The sequence below is a fragment of the Festucalex cinctus genome, chromosome 11 (genome assembly GCF_051991245.1).
Source record: "Festucalex cinctus isolate MCC-2025b chromosome 11, RoL_Fcin_1.0, whole genome shotgun sequence".
Taxonomy (NCBI): domain Eukaryota; kingdom Metazoa; phylum Chordata; class Actinopteri; order Syngnathiformes; family Syngnathidae; genus Festucalex; species Festucalex cinctus.
Genome location: NC_135421.1, coordinates 16,837,537 through 16,854,933, shown reverse-complemented (window position 1 = coordinate 16,854,933; position 17,397 = coordinate 16,837,537). Strand labels below are relative to the sequence as shown.

Here is a 17,397-nt window from a genome sequence, read left to right as displayed (position 1 = left end):
TCTGCTCTGAAAAACATCGTTTTTCAATCGAATCGCAACCTGTGTATCGAGATACGTATCGAATCGGCACACTTCAGAGATTCCCACCCCCGTATCATCTGCACGTAATCGCTCGCAGGCGTATGTTTTTGTCGTACCAGAACGAGAACGTATGTTAAGAAAAGTTCTCAAAAATAACGCCGAACAAACCATGACCGTCTCCATAACACAATTTAGAATCAAAGATTACCTGACTGGAATGTGTATACCATAATGATACCGGGGAATGGCGGGGTGGGGGGTGCGTGGGGGTCAAGCTGCAGGTGATAGCACGGACGGCGGTAACGAAATGATTGGAAAATTTGGAGCCGCAGAGGAGCGGAGATTGGGAGCGGCTTGAGTCCCGGCGGGGGAACAGTTGGAGGAAGCTGATTGGAGGCAAGGTCGTAAAGGTGCGCAGAGTCGCTCGGGGGCCGCGGGGGCCGCCACGGGATTCGTGATGGAATAGAAGCGCGTGGCTTGTTTACGACTCGAGAACAGTCTTGGACTGTTCTCAAAATCTAAATGCTCCATATACTGACTGTACTGTTCAAAAGTTTGGGGTCACTTACAAATGACCTTTTCAAAGCAGGACAGCAACACTGTTTTTAATAGAGGTAACACAGTCTAGATTTGTGAAAAACAGAACTTTTCTTTCAAAATAAAACATTGTGACTCTACCCGCCAAAACTTTCCAACAGTAGTGAATGCACACATATACTTGTATTATTACTTCTGAAAAGCACACTCTAAAAACAGTTGAGTCAACAATAACTCAAAAAGGGACCAACACCTTTTTTTTTTTTTTTTTTTTTTTTAAATAGCCCACAACACAAAAGCAAGGTGCAGAAAGTTGGATAAAAGGGATAACCCACAACATGTCCCTTTAAACCAACTTTCTGCACCCTTAAAACTACTAGATCAAAAATAAATAAATACATAAATTGCTCAAAAATTGATTGACTGGGTCATGCCAGGGTTAAGTTTTGGTCATGCCAGGGTTATTTTTGGGTCATGACCGTGAGGTCAAGTGTCTGTTTTGAACTGATGTAACCATCATCTGGTTTCAACTGGAAAAACGCTATGTGATGTCAAGAATCTTTAATCCCTTTATTTGGTCAACAGCCAATTAGATAATTCCATGTCAGTCCTGTTACCCACATGTCAAGCCACAGCCAATCCGTTCAATTGACTGTCTATTTAAGCTAAACCGAGAAGTGTGTGTCTGTCGGATTATTATCTCGGTTCCTCTGTGCAACTCCACCGCCCAAGGGGGCTTGGCGTCTCGTGATTCTCGAGGTATTCTCATTGTTTCTCGTCTAGTTAAGTTTGTTCTACGCCTCTCGATGTTATGCAAATAAAGAGTTAAATCTTATTTGTGTCTGTGCTTTTGGGATCCAACCTCAGTACATAACTTTCTTGGTTGGTCCAATTTGTGGACGAAAATTAATACATAATACTATGTATAATGAATGGGCATGGGCAATGTGTGCCCACACAAGTTCAATACTTAATGTTTGGGAATTGATTGTATTGTATACGTAGAGCTTTACTTTTGCTCTCTCTTTTTTGAGTCTATGTAATGGATAATGACTTACAACTCATTCCAATACATCTGTGCACTTAAGATAAACATGTTTTGTTCATTTTCTATTGTTTAATTTTTATGTTAGTAAGAACAAATTATTAGTACCGGTATATTATTATGATAGAAGTATTAGGGAGTCGGACTCGATAAGTTTTTGTAATTCTTCCTACACCTTTTGAACATGTAAATTATGATAATATTGACAATTTTTTCTTTTCTTTTTCTCCTTTTTTAAAATCAACTTGTATTTTATATTTGTGATTATGTGCAATAAACCAATCAATAAACAATAAACAAATACCGCACGGCTCCTATGGAGTGAGCAAGCGTTTTACACCAACAATGAGTAAAAGACAACGACATGGGACATTTTATGACGAAAAAAGTGGAATATTTGTTGCATTTTTTTTTTTTTTAATAAAACATTTGCTGATTTGATGACTAAACGCGTCGTGGCAGCACCAGTTGTCATTGAATAACAGTGTGAAAATGATTCATTTGTCTCAACAGGATTTCAGTTTCACACATTTAAGACCATTCGTGACTGCTGATTCCATTAGTGTTCTCTCTGGTAAAAGTAAAGTATTGTTTTTATTTTATTTTTTTTGTATAAATAACCAACAAACCCTCGCTATTATCACAGACATGATTAATTCCATTGTCTGCTGATATACAGCAAGCTGACAAGTATATACAATTAAACACTGCAGCAATTATCTGTAAAAATGCGCTGGACTATGAATTAAATCCTGGCAGTGACCTACCTTTCTGTTGCCTGTATTAATGTTTAATGCTACGCAGCCACGGGAGACTCGCTGTTGGCTTTGTATCGCTGAAACATGCAGGTTTGCATCACAAGCCTTTCCAGCATCCACAAGGATCACATTTCTTGTAATAGCTTGCATTTTGCACACTTTTTATACCTTTTTTTTTTTTTTTTTTCCCCTCAAACTGAATCTCTAGGGTTACAGTTGTATGCTATTGTATCGACTACAAAATGATCTGAACGTTTTGTACATCGGAGTTTTGATATTCCGGAATGTTTGTTATAATAAATGCAGTGAATGTCACTACTCACAGTGACTCAATAAGCTGCAATAAGATTAGTCGCTCTTCACAGAGGACAAATAATATTGTTGTACAGTGTTCCCTCGCTATATTGTGGTTGGAACACCCATGGAACTAGGGGCGTGGAAACCAAATTAAAAAAAAAAAAAAAAAAAAAAAAAAAAAGAGGGTGAGAAGGGGATTTTTCCAGAGAGTGCAGTAGTGATTTGTATCAGTTAGTTCCTCTCCTCTCTCCTCGCAAGCCTTGAACTGAGTTGTCTTCTCTCCTTTTTGTGTCGTGTTTAATAGATGTCAAACAGGTAAACCTGACATTAACTTTTCACGCCCTCGTGGATTTTTATTTGAGAACACAACTTTATGTATCGCAGGGTTACCTTTCGCTATTTTGCGCCTTTTCTTGCTATTTTAAGTCCTTCTAAGTCGTACAGATTGTTGGGGGTGATTTATTTCCACAAAAAAAACCCCAAAAAAAACAAGACAAATAACATAAGAGCTTGTCACCGCAAAATTGACGTTCCCCCAGCATGGGTGTGTTTGGAAATACGGTCCGAGCGCGCTGCTTCACTCAGACCACAGAAAACTTGTGTTATTCACAGTACCGCAAAATAAACAACAATAAGCATGGTTGCAAAATAGCGACGACGGGCAAAAGTGTGACTCGCCAGCGGACAAACGTGAGCAAGCAAAGTGTGAGTCAGGCAGAGATGAGACAGATGGGCCGAGTTGGACGGCAGCCACGGAAGGCGCCCGTAGGTGAGGGAGCCGCACGCGTGGAGCGCGAGAGGCGGCTCCCTCCGCTAATTGACTGATGTACAACAAATTTGTACGCCGAGGCTGGAGGCGCTCACATCGGGGACGTGACCAGCGCAAAAGCCCTTTTATCCGTTTCGAACTACGAAGACCACCAAGTTGCATTCCTGACGTTCTCTAACGAAGCTCTGATTGGTCGCCGGTCAATCATTTTGAGAAAACATTCATGCTCAAACTCACATTACAGACAATTTATCCTTTAAATGAGGCTAACATTTCTCCTAGCTGACTCTCCTGTTGTATATTTGCATGTCTCTTCCATGACGTGACAACGAGGCGCTCTAAAGTGGCCACGCCGGCACGAAGCCCAAGTATACACACCGGCTGTCAAGTCAAGACTTTTTGAAGAAAAAAAACATTGCATCCCTTCGCCAGAAGTTAACCCAGAACCTTTTGTGTTGTACCCACTCTCGGATGGTGTTCCACAAGGTTCAATTCTGGGGCTTCTGCTGTTTTCTTTGTATCTGGGGCTAGGTTATTTTAGTTAACTACAACTAACGAAAAAACTAAAACTAAAATTCAAAAAACAATTTAATTCACGAAATAAAATAAAATCGAAAATCCTTTTTATAAAAACGAAAACTAACTGTAACTACATATTATGTTGACAAAACTATAACTATAGCAAAAATGTCCTTCGTTTTAGTCTTTGGTAATTAATTTAATGGATGAGCATTTGGGGGTGATTCTAAATGTGATTTTAAGTACGGTAGATTTATGTTGATATTAGAAAAATAATAGAAAAAATTGAAATAGAAAAGCACCTTCAGATGATGTCGCTCCCATGGTGTTTTTTAAATATTGCGCACAAGTAATGCACATTTGTTTAAACTAAAACTAATACCGAAACTAACAAAAACTAAGCATTTATTAAATAACTAAAACTAATATAAACAAACAGAATGACCCTGGAAACCAATTAAAATCAACTAAATTTAAAAAACAAAACTCAAAACGAAATAAAAACTTAACTAAAATGAAAATTCAAAAACTATAACAACCCTGCTCGTTGCTATAGCACATTTCCTCTGTGTGACATGTGAACACTCGAGCTAAATGCAGATCACAATTGCACCAGATAATCGCCGATGCGAACAAGGCACTCAACTGGGGGAGGGGCTCATTTAAGCCACACCCCCTCAAAAAATGTAGAAAAAAAACAAACTAAAAACAGTTTCACACTAAACAAGCATGATATTGGAAAACAAACCTCTAAATTCACTTCACAGGGCCAATTATGCCCCCCGCTTGTGGGAATGTGACGCTCAAAATAGCGCTTTGACATTTTGAGTGTATCGGAAGCGGGCGGCCGGGGTCAACGTTCGTGATGGCGAGGTTGCAAAAGGCAAGCCGAGCGCCTTGTTCTCATGTTGTGCTCGTGGCTCTTTACGCTCCAATGGAGGGTGTGGAATCCGGCCGCACAACGCGCATCCATCATTCTCGCCTCCATCATCATCATCATCATCCTCATCATCCTCGCTGTCGCCCAAAGGGGAGAGGCATTCTCAATGCAATTTTACAATGTCTGTCAACTCGTCTTTTGCACAGATGCTTGCTGTGTGCTCCAAGTGGAGCTATTTTCAAATCATGGGATCACAAATTTACAAATAGAGAATGTATTCAATCAGCAATATTGTTGTGCAGTTGGGTCTAGGAACAGAGATGTTTTTAAGGAGCCCCTTATTATCTTGAAGCCAGTTAAATATCAGTACAATTTAAACATGTGCTTATTTTCTTAGTAATAAAATGTGAAGTTATTGTAACAAAGAAGTCATTTTTAGAGGGGAAAAAATGATACGATTATAAAGACCTATTTTTCCCAAGTTGTTTCCCGCGGGAAGAAAGTATTTTAGCTAGTGAATTTTTAAACAAAACAATTGAATCCTAACAGTATTACGCCTTTTGTTGTGGTAAACATGCTGATATTTTCTGAGAAATAGAACTATATTCTCCAAAAAGTACACAAGGGAGGAGTCATGTTTTAGTGTGTTATACGTAATCATACATTTGCTGCAATGAAGAATTGCTTCTGTTTGCAATGAAGAATGCTTTGCTCTGCTCCACACCCACATTCACATAGCCTAGCTATATGTTATCTTAACAGAAGATGACTCACCAGAACAGAACCAGAACATCGAACGCAGCAGAATGGTTCGAGCCAGTCTGCTGAGGCCGCCTGTTTTCTGTTCAGGAATGATTGCAAACTTGACCACACATGTACTCAGCAATCTTCCACTCACATGCACATACCCAGACAAACAAGTACACTGTGTTCCAACTATGTTTTGCATTTGCATTATTAGGGTTGGAACACCTATGGAACTAGGGGCGTGGCAACCAAATAAAAAGAGAGGGTGGGGAGGGGATTTTTTTTTCAGAGAGTACATTGAGTTCCTCTCCTCTCTTTTGTGTCGTGTTCAATTGATGTCAAACAGTTAAACCTGACATAGTGGTTTGCCGGTCCCATATGCACTTAAAAAAAAAAAAGATACAATGACTTTTTTTGGTGCAAATTATTGCATGCAACCTTAAGCTATACTGCTTGTGTGGGTGTCCAGACAGTTCAAAGATCTTGGCAATCATCCCAAGTTGCATTCAATGTAGTCCATCTTAACCATCCAGTCATGTTTTTTTTTCTTTGGTACACCAGAAATGTTCATGGGCCAATTTGATCTACTGCAGGTTTTAATCCAAAATCCTCAATAATTCAAAATCCTCAAAAATTTGAATCAAGCTTTGACACCATGTTAATTAGACAGCATAGACAAAAAGGTTTTGCAATTTTGTCTAGAATTCTTGCTCCTGACTAGGGCTCGTTTAATTTTGATTGGAGCTCATTTGGCTGAATTTCCTTGGTTTTAGTCAACGCGCAAAACCTGGAAGTCGCCCAATATGGCCGCTTCAAAACAAAATGCATGACTTTCGCTTCCGTTTTATGATAGTGTCCACCCAATTTTGTGAAACTAGCATCAGTAGGATCATTTGTTTTATAAACCATCCACAAGATGCTACTAGCTAAGTTTCGGAGACCCCCTAAAATACATCCACCAAGAGTCTATCTGAGGCCCACTAAAAACAATATTCTGAAAATAACCCGATCTGGGTAAAAAAAATTGACAGATTTGGCGTGTTTTTTTTGTGTGAATTAACCCAATTTATTGGGGTTGTTTTGTACAAAATAACCCAAAAAGTTTGAGCAAATTGACCCAAATAGTGGATTTGTCCATTATTGATTAAAAAAATTCCGTTGTTTTTGACCCAACTCTTTTTCGAAAAAAATCAGACTGATCCACTACTTGGGCCAATTTCACCCAACTTTCTTAAATATTTGGGGTGTTTCTTTGACCAAATTGCATGTGTGTTTTACATTACACAACCCCATTTTTTGGATTGTTTTGCACAATGTTGTAGTGGGTCGGCCTATTTTTGACCCAAATTGGGTTTATTTTTTTTGATCCAACTGTTTTTAAGAGTGAATGACAACGATTTTTTGTCAGACCAAGTAAAAGTTTGTGGTCGTCTTGTTGGAAAGGTCCATTTGGGGAAAGGTGTTGAGTTATGGCCCAAGTGATTCCAGATAAGGACCACTTTCAAAGAAGAGTGTGTCCATCCCTCGCGGGCTGATTGCCAATAAACTGAGAAGAGACGCGACTCTACGAAGATTGGTCGTAAGCGTCCGCCTGTTGCAGTGTTTAGAAGCACAACAAGCGTCGTGATCTTGTGTTTTTAACCGATTCAGCCTCCGTGCTGCAATCATGAATCCCGTTCCACATCGGCCTGCATTCATAATGTACCGAGAAGAGTAAACCACGGACATTTCAGGGCTAATTAAATGGATATTAGCCACACAAATCGGTTACATTCCCCCTCGAGAAGACCATTATCGTCTTGCAGTTGATCAATAGGCAATTTATAATAAACAAACAAGTGCAAGCAGAGAGGAGGCAAAAGCAGAGAGATAAGGAGTTGGGGAAATGTAAATCTGAACAAGAAGGGAAGGAGAGGGTGCAAATTTAGTGGTGATTTTTTTTTTCTAAGAGCCGGAAGCTCTCGAAAAGGAGGGCAAGCGTAATATATTGGCTCCCTGAAAACAAGCTTGCGTAAAAAGGACTGTCAGGGGAGAGAGCGGAGGGCTGATTACACCCACGTCCCCCACACCTGAGCCTCCCCCGAGTCGCATTCGCAAGCAGCAGCAGCATGCACAAATCTCAAATAGTCAGTAAGCCCTCGTTTTTGGTGGGGGCTACGTTCCAGACCATTATTATTATTTATTTATATTTATATTTATATATATATATATATATATATATATATATATATATATATATATATATATATATATATAGATAGAGAGAGAGAGACAGAGCAACCCCCTTCGCTCCCTTTTTATTGGATTTTAATAGATTTTGACTGATTTTTTTTCAAGGCCCACAGAATATTGTGTTCTATTGCTATAAATACATGGAACCTACCAAAATATATTTGTATCCGTTTCTGTCTAATTAGCATTAGAATATAGCTAAGTTTCATCATTATTCACAAACCTGTTGAAAACACTGGCAAAAAAAAAAAAAAAAAGTTTGTTGCAACATGGCCCTCTCTGATCTCTTATACTCGGCTGCCGCCTGCTAGCCGTTTTTTTTTTGTTTTTAAATAACTACCATTGCTTTAAGTGACCTCTTTAGATCAGAGGCTGCATCAATGCCTTCTGTATGCGCTAGTCTAGCATAAGAAAACGTGAAAAAAAAACATATAAATCCGCCTTTGGGTGCATGGTAATATTTAAAATAAAATATATTTATAGTTTTTTGGGAGCAAATGAGTTAATTAGCTTGAGCATTAGCATGAGGTCGGCTAACAATGTGTCTATTTTGTTAGCATTTTACCGTTTGGAGTCTAAATCACAGCAAAATCCTATGACATCCTCATTCATAATATGAATACATTTACATTTTGTTCATGTTTACTGTGAGAACACACAGCATTCACTTGCACATTTGTCTTTGATGAAATGTAAAACTGGAGACTGGCATCCATCTTGTCAGCCTAAAAATTCTCAAACAGGTGCTGGCATGAATGGGAAAAAAAAAAAAAAAAGAGGCCACCGACTTTTTATTGGTAAACCTACTGGCTTAATCCTGCCGCACATTTTTTTTTCCACCTTTTATCATCATTTCCTTCACCCAGTTCTCCGCTTACGTGAATTAAACTTTAATGAAGCAAATACTTTCAACCCGACAAGATATGCGTACGTGCACGTACACGCACGCTATCTGTTCCGGTGCTGGAAATTTTCTCTGAAGTTTATTCTCCTGGAAAGCAATTATATCAGAGCAGCAAATTAGCCAGCACTTGGGGCTTGGGGGCGCACATCACCAGGGGAGAAGAAGAGGCCATTACGGGACTCTCGGCTGATAATAGCGTCAACGTATTTTCACAGGAATGCACGGACGGGTCCTTCATCTCTCATTATGACTGCAGCAGGTATTAGCTTAGATAATGATTGTATGGCCCTCATCAATTGTCCTTTATAATAATAATATATAACATCTTGTGTGTGACATTCATCTTTGTAAACACTGCATTGACTAACTGTAGATTGAATTACTTTGGATCTGAGATTAGCGCAGATTAGCATCAAAGTAATTTGTATATAGCATGTTCGTGTCTCTCAATACATTAGCAATAGCTTCTACCAATATGGATGTGTTAGCTTCTTAACATATAACAAATCAAATCAAGTTAGCTTGTAAACCACTAGCAAGTTAGCTTCCAAGAATATTGTTAGATTAATATGGCTAATGTTAACTAAAACTCATTCACTGCCAGTCATTATAGAAATTTTTTACATTTCCAATACTCACGTGATATTACATTCAATAATGATATATAAACCGAATCTACCAAATAACAGAATAGACTCCCTACTTTTTGTCCCGTCCCGTTCTTTTATAATTGACAGCAGAAAAATGTAGGTTTTCCAAAATACAGCCATTTGTCCCATGGACTCTGAAACTGTGTTTATTTCCTATAAAATGGGGCAATGATGTCATCTACCGGTGGTTGGGCATCAGTAAAGTTGTTTCCAAGTTTGATATTTACAGTGGAGCATGCTCAGATTCGCCCCCATTTAGCACCGCTCTAAAAAATACAATTGACAAGTATACTTGTCAAAGGCAGTGAATGAGTTAATCAAAGAAATAAATTCCTTGCAATATTCTTAAACGAGTCAACACTTCACATTTTGCGGGGTCGCTAATACAGAGTCACTTTGACTATGCAGCCATCTCCTGGTATACCAGTTTTACACAAATATTAAAGAATAAACTGCAAACTGCTCAGAATATGCTCGTTAGGGTTATCCTAAAAATCCATCCTCGTATACATTTGCTTTCTGAACATTTTAAAAAATTAAATTGGTTAACGGTAGAGAAACGCATTATTTATATGAAAATGCTGCTTACTTTTAAGATTATATCAAATAAGGTTCCTAAGTACCTGCTAAATTATTTTTCCCTCGTTTGCCAAACACATCAGTATTCTACATGAAGTAGTTCAACAGATTTTGTTCCGTTCAAATTTAAAACCCCAATAGGTAAAAACAGTTTTTTGTACAGTGCAGCAGTACAATGGAACCAACTGCCAAAAGAATTAAAAATGAGAGGATCTTTACATGTTTTTAAAATGGCTCTTAAATTATGGTTACAAAGTAACTCTTAACTATTCAGTGCTACATAAAGTAATGTTTGAAAATTTGAATCTTTGACTTTTGAAATTTTTATCTTATTAACCTTTGTTGATGAAATGATGTTGTCTTTTATGTCTCTTGTTTTTTGTTATGTTATGTGTTGAGGACCACAATGGAAATAAGCCTTCTGGCTTTGTTGTGTTTTTATCCTCGGTGATGCCTGACTGAGTGATTGGAAGTATGTGTTGTGTGTTATCACCAAATAAAATCAATCAATCAATCATGTTTGCCACCAAGTTTATCGCTAGCATTAGCAGCTCAGCATTCATCGGGCTGCTGCTAGCTGCAAATGCTTTAGCTGCTGTTAGTTAGCTGCTAGCATTCATCGAGCTGTTTTAATGATTGGATGATTGCTAATGTTTTGTGTCACGTGTTCTGCAAAGCACTTTTGTCACAGCCACGTCTGTTGTGATATAAACAAAGATGAGTTGAGGTGGTTGTTTTCTCCATTTCATGGTCAGAAACGGGTATTTTTGATGAAATAAAATGAAGAAGAACCGAGCGCTTTTGTTTACAACGGCTGTTATCCAGCACATTTAGTGCGGCCATTTTATTTGTCTTTTTTTTTTTTTTTTTTGTGATTTTTTGTTCATTAAATTATTTTTTAATGTATTTATGTTTTAAATTTTACTTATTGTATTTTAGTATTTTATTGACCCTTTTTTTTTATAGTTTTTTTTTGTACTCGATTTTATGTGATAGTGTGCGGATCTCAATGTGCAGCACTTTGGAAACGCTTGTTTATAAAATGTGTGCTAGAAATAAAGTGGATTGGACTTTAGAGTGCCTTGTTGTCTGCCATGAGTGCAGTTACGTGTAGGCATAACAAAGATGCTAGACAAAGGAGCAGTTTGTAATAGAGGTATTTGATTGACAGTTGTGAGGGGCGGGGTTTCAGCACATTTAGCAGCTTGGTTTTTCACGGTTTTCAATTTCAAGCCTCATTTTTATATAATTGCTGAGTTTTTTTAATCCTTCAAACCTTGGCAGGTTTGTTACCAAAGTTATTAACTGTGGCATGTCCAGTTTAGCAGACATTTATTTTCACTTTTCAGGGACTTTGAATACTTAGAGGGCATCACAGATGCAAGCAAGAGTGGAAGGCCATTCCAAGTTTTGGGCTAATCAGACACGACAATTTAATCAATGACGATATACGGCTACATTTAGCTCGCTCACCTTTTCCTCGTCTACTGCGGTCCGCGTCACCATAAAAGGAAGATTTCCTTGGGGGTGTTGAAAAGCTTGAAGCTTTGTAACAAAGTTTGAAAAATCATAAAAAGAAAGTTTGTTCAATTACACTCAAAGGTTACCTGAATTTACCATTTAATGAGGTTATAAAGTAGCTGACTGTAATCACTTGCAAAAAAAAAAAAAGAGAGATGAGTTAAATTTTTGCTCTTGACTTTTGCCATTTTTAAATATTTTATTTTAGTCCCAGAGAGGAAATCCATCTTTCCATTCTAACGCCTGACTGAATATTTCTCTGAAAGCGAAAGTGGATGGAAGGAGCCCTCCGCTTCATCAAGAGTCATTTGATAGTACTCACTGTAACGTGATAATTGAACACTTTCAATTATCCTTGTCTTTTGTTGTTGCATATTGCTAATGTTTTCCAAGTGAATAATGGCTTTTAATCCAATGAATGGCGACCCGGTGCTGCTGTTAAAAACGTGCTGCTATTAAGCTACTCCACTTTTTAAAACTGACTACTTCTTTTTTTTTTTTTTTTTTTTTTTTTTTTTATGAAAAAGCAAGCCAAGTGATCCTTTCAACTATTATTTCAATTATGCAACGAGTGTTAACCGGAATGAAACGTGTTGCACAAACACGCTGCCGTTAATGAGTCACGGATGTTTAATCACATTTTTTGTGTTTTGACTTCATATTCAAGCTGCTTCACAAATTTAACGACCTGGTAATGTGCACGTTTGGATTCCCATCTGTGAATCCTGCGAGTGAACCCTGCCGCCAAATCATTACGCTAGGGACATTGTGATTTTCTCGGAATGTTGCAGAAATTATCATTTTAAATTTTATTTCAGAAGTGTGTAAAAAATTGGTAGCCTTTCGTATGAATCAACACCCATGAGTAGCTTTCAGTAGCGCTCAGTAGCAAGCAGACTTCTGACTGTTGTGATGGTATTTGTGTGATTTCTTTATTATATTTAATCACTTCTTACTGTCATGTTGCGCAAAAATAAATAAATAAATAAAATAAAGTGGTCGGACAAATATGTGCAATATGAATTTACACGTCTGGTGTTCCACAGGGTTCAATTCCGGGGTCTTTGCTGTTTCCATTGAGTTCCATCTTAAGAAAACAGATTTTTTTTTTTCTCTAAATTTATTTATCGTATTCTGTTAGGGTACTGCAAACCGGACTAAACTGTGTTGACGTCTTTCATCTGCGATTGTCTGGCAACCAGTCCAGGGTGTCTCCCGCCTACTGCCCAGAGCCAGCTGAGATAGGGGCCAGCCGTGACCCTTGTGAGGAATAAGCGGTCAAGAAAATGGATGGATGGATGGACGTCTTTCATTTCAGGATATCTGCAGCACGACTTCACAATTCTCACTACTGAGTGGGATGATGTTGTTCACAGGCTTCAATTTATGACGTCACAACAATCACACCCTACGGGTGGTCAAAGCTGCATGATATCTATCACACATGCTCACATTCAAAACTACCAAAAGGCCCCAAAACCAAGAAGGGAAAATCTAATTGAGTTTCAATTCAGTAAATCATATAAGTCCCGTTACAACAAAGGTATCACATATAATCAAAACAATAAGGTATTACTCCTTTCTAAATAAAAAAAAATACCCCGAAGTACTGAAAAGATCAGTTCAAAATTTGAAGCTGTTAGCCAAAAAAAAAGCTGTTTTCTTTTTTTTTGGCTATCTTCTACCTGCCACGAGAAAACAACCCACACCTGATGCAGTCCAGTTATTTTTCAGGGAACTCAAATAAAATGTGAAGCACACCAATCGATAATGTTGCTTCTTCCCTTCCACTTGCTTTTTTTTTTCTTTCTCTCTTTCGCTCTCCTTTAAGGCACTTTTTAAATGTAGGCGAAGTCTCACATAAACAGTCACTTGAAAGTCAGTCAAACCTTGCTGGAGGCAAAAGAAGCTGTCTGAGTGTTTGGCAAAGGTGAATAGACATTACATTCCTCTCACAGATTTAAAAAAAAGAAAACCCCAAACACAATAAAAACAATATATCGCAAAACTTCTTGAAGGTTTTCAGTGTCTTCAGCGAATTCCAAAGCGTCAGCACGGCGCGCGATCACGGCCATCAGCCGTTCTCATTTGAGACACTGTTTTGTGTATTTGTTTGCAATTTCCACCCCCGTCCTCAATGACGGAGTGACATCACATGACCCGCCTAAGTGCCGCGGTGCCTTGAACAAAGTCGAGCATTGTGTACACCAAAAAAAATAAAAATCAACAAACTGCAGCTGGGCTTGAAGAATACGAAGTGTGCCGGCAAAGCAAATCACTTTATTATTTGTTCAAAAGCATATACACTACTGGCATTTACTCTCTCTCTCACTCTCTCGCTCTTTTTTTTTGTTTTAAATTCACTACAACAACATATGCATTGTGCGGACAAGAAGGGCTCTGTTGAATGTAGCTCGTAGCCTATGCAGTTTTTTTTTTTTTTTTTTCCACTTACCAGTAGGGATGTAACGATAACAGCAATATCGTGATATCAACTCATTCAAAACCCAAAACATGTTTTGTTTTTTTTCAATGCAAGAGCACACAGAATGCTTTGATTTGATGCAGCTTCGGACATGAAGAGATGGCTTAAAGCAATGGCAGTTATTTAAAAAAAATGGCCAGCAGGTGGCAGCAGAGTATAAGATATCAGCCAAGGCCATGTTGCAACAAGTTCTTTTTGTCATTGTTAGCGCACAATATTCTGTGAGCTTCGCCAAATCAGTCAAAATCCAGTAAAACAGCTGGGAGCAAAGGGCGTTCTTCAGTGAAAATGGCTGGGAGTCAATGAGTTAAAACTGCCATGATAGCAGCAATTCTGTTTTAAAAAAAAAAAAAAAAAAAAAAAAAAAAAGTCAGGTTGATTTCCATTTATGCAGTTCTAGCACCCTCTGGTGGCTAGTTTTTTTGTTTTTTTTTGGTTTTTTAGTGCAATTTAATTTTCATTAGGGATGTTTTGGCCCTTCTATGTTTAAAAATCTACACTAATTGTTAGATGAAGGGGCACGTAATATGCCTGTGAACCGAGTCAATATGTGGAGGAGCTCAACGTTTGCATGCATTAACAAGTAAGTAAGTATTTTAAGTGTTATTTAAGATTGTAGTTTGTTTACATGCATCATTATGCCGTGTGGTTGTGGACCCAAATGCAGAGAAGCGGGGCGAGGAGGCAGAGGTGACGTAAGAAGGGAATTTAACCAAACCAAAACAAATGCGAAATCCAAAAGGTAAGCAAAACAATACATTGGGGAAACAACAAGGCACAAAAAATAAATAAATACCGACAGCATAACGGGGTGAAAACAACAATAAATCGACACAGACAGAGGGGAGACAAGATACTAAATACACATGTACACTAATTGACAATTAGACACAGCTGGGCAAGACACAAGTGGCGGAGGCTGCTTATTGGTTGACACGGGGAAGGGCAGGCACAGGTGGACATGACAATGCTCGACAAGACTAAGGGGGCAAACAAGGACAACAACGCCAAACAGATCATGACTGAACTTAAAGAAACATGAGGACAAAATCAAACTCAAGAGTAACAGAATCAACCCAAATCCAACCCTAACCATGAACAAAAGCACAATGAGCTCTTTTTTATTTATTTTACAATATTGTAACCTTTTTTAAATATCGCCAACCTCCCCCACAATATTGTGATAATTATCGAATTGTGAGCTTCATATCGTGATAATATCGTATCGTGATGTTTGGCTATCGTAACATCCCTACTTGCTAGGTGTACCTAAGGAAAATGACTTTTTTTTTTTATTTAATGAAAGAATTACATTTTACATGCAGCAAAATAAGCAAACTCAATATATTTTTAGTTAATTAATTGTAATTACATCTCGATAATCAACTGTTGGATGGCGGTGCACATTTTAGTTGGTGGCTGACTGGTCAAAATCAGATCAAAGCATAAAATTCCATATGAAACGTATTGCATGTCTTTGCGATATGCATATTGCATGGGCCAACATCACGATATTGATATTTTTTCGATAGATTTTGCAGCCTTACTGTGAATCACGTGTTCAACTTTTTTCAAAAGCGTACTTTGACATCAATAACGCTGGCTGCCATACAGTCAGTCCCAAAGTATGAGGAAGACATGAAAACGTCTCGTTTGATATTTTCCCTGCCTTCTTCTTCTTCTGTGTGTGTGGAGCAGTTGCGTGCTGGAGGCGATCGTTCCCCTTTTTAAGATGAACAAGCTCACTGTGTCGACTTGAAACTTGAGTGAGTCAGGAGGTACTATTTTCTTCTCCCGGAGGCCACTTTTGATTTCATATAACGTCACGCAGCACAATCATCCGAGTCATTAACCGAAATAAAGGCGGCCAAATACATTTTGTCCTCGTGTAAATGTGACATTTGTTCGTTTAGAACGGGAATATTTCATGCTTAGCTGATTAGCAAATTCCAAGTAGTAATCGATCCAAACAAATGAGTTTTTGCAAAGGAATTTGAGATGGTGTCAATGTGGTGTTCTTCCCTGAAAAGTTAGCAAGATAGCATCTATTCTTGGTCTTCAAAGTGCAGCCTTGTGAAACCAAAGAGGAAGGAAATACTCTTTTGCTTGGCTTCAGCCTTTCGCAAAATTTAGTTTGAATATGATTTCGGTCCGTGTTGCTTTTCCGTATTTAGAAATGCTCGTCAAGAGTCGCCTTCACTTGTCAAGGTGTCGGAAAAGTAAGAGGAGGACCTTTTGACATTCTTCACGTTCAGCCTCGAATCACATGCTGTTTAGCGCAGGAAAAAAAAAAAAAAAAACTAATTACATTTGGAATCCAATTATGGGGAGTGGTAATGAAATTTCCAAATGGGGAAACTTGTAATCTGCTCATTGAGGTATTTAATTACGAGTGGGGCCTGTGCATTGGAGATACGTTGCACCTTTTTTTCAATAGGTGTGATGTTTCTTTCAGCCAAAATTACACTTGCGCTGGTTTTCTTGCTTTTGGTTTGGATTTTTTTTTTCACTTTCGTCTTCGTGTGGTCATGTTTGCAGAAGGTTTGAGATATTTGATATATTTCTAATTTCCTTATATATACACAGTGTTCCCTCATTTTCCGTTGTGGTTAGGTTCCAAAAAATACCCGCAATAAAAGAAATCTGCAAAAGGAAGTTAGCTTTATGTTTTACATTTATTATCAATGCTTTAAGGCTCTAAAACCCCCCCACACTTTTCTTATTGAGGTATTTACATTTTCTCACATTTCTCTCTTTCAACATTCTCAATGTTCAAAGCTTCATAAATTTGATAAAATAGGTACATTACTGCAAACAAAATAATGTGAATATATACTGTATATGTGCATATATATATATATATATATATATATATATACATATATATGTTAGTGGTGTTAAAAAATTGATTCGGCAGTATATCGAGATATTACGGCGCGCAATTCTCGAATCGATTCATAGGCGGCCAATTGATTTTTAAATATTCATTTTTGATGGAAAAATATTGAACAAAACGTCTTAGGATAAGGGTTCAAACCTTAAGCATGGAAGATAACTTAACTTGAAGTTTCAGATAAATAATAAATTTTCATACAAATCTTACAGTGTAAATGTACAAGTTTACTGATTAGTATTTTCTCAATTTGAGAAAAATAATAATAATTGCAACAGTCGACTTATAAATTTGTAACGGGATTAATTGGTATTGAATCAAATCGTGACCTATGAATCATCAGGTACTAGGCAATCACAATAAACAACATACTACCTGTGCCAGAGTTGGAGTACTGCTTCCGTTGCCATGGCGATCAGAATCCGAGGTAGGCCAGCGGCTTTGCAGATGCAAAGAAAAACAAAGCATTTTCACTCGTGGAGGCGGAACTTCCCAAACTCGCCAATTAGTGTGCGGACACCTACAGACGTTTTAGAGTCTTCAGTGAAACTAATGTGTAC

At 38.0% G+C, this 17,397-nt stretch overlaps 1 long non-coding RNA gene across 1 annotated transcript in view; it reads right to left on the bottom strand.

Annotated features, from left to right (window-relative positions):
- Nucleotides 1–17,397, bottom strand: part of LOC144030414 (uncharacterized) — a 163,580-nt gene that overhangs the window by 31,736 nt on the left and 114,447 nt on the right. Inside the window, exon 4 of the long non-coding RNA XR_013287252.1 lies at nt 17,213–17,276. This is a non-coding gene — a long non-coding RNA (uncharacterized LOC144030414). The remainder of the gene's footprint in view (nt 1–17,212; nt 17,277–17,397) is intronic.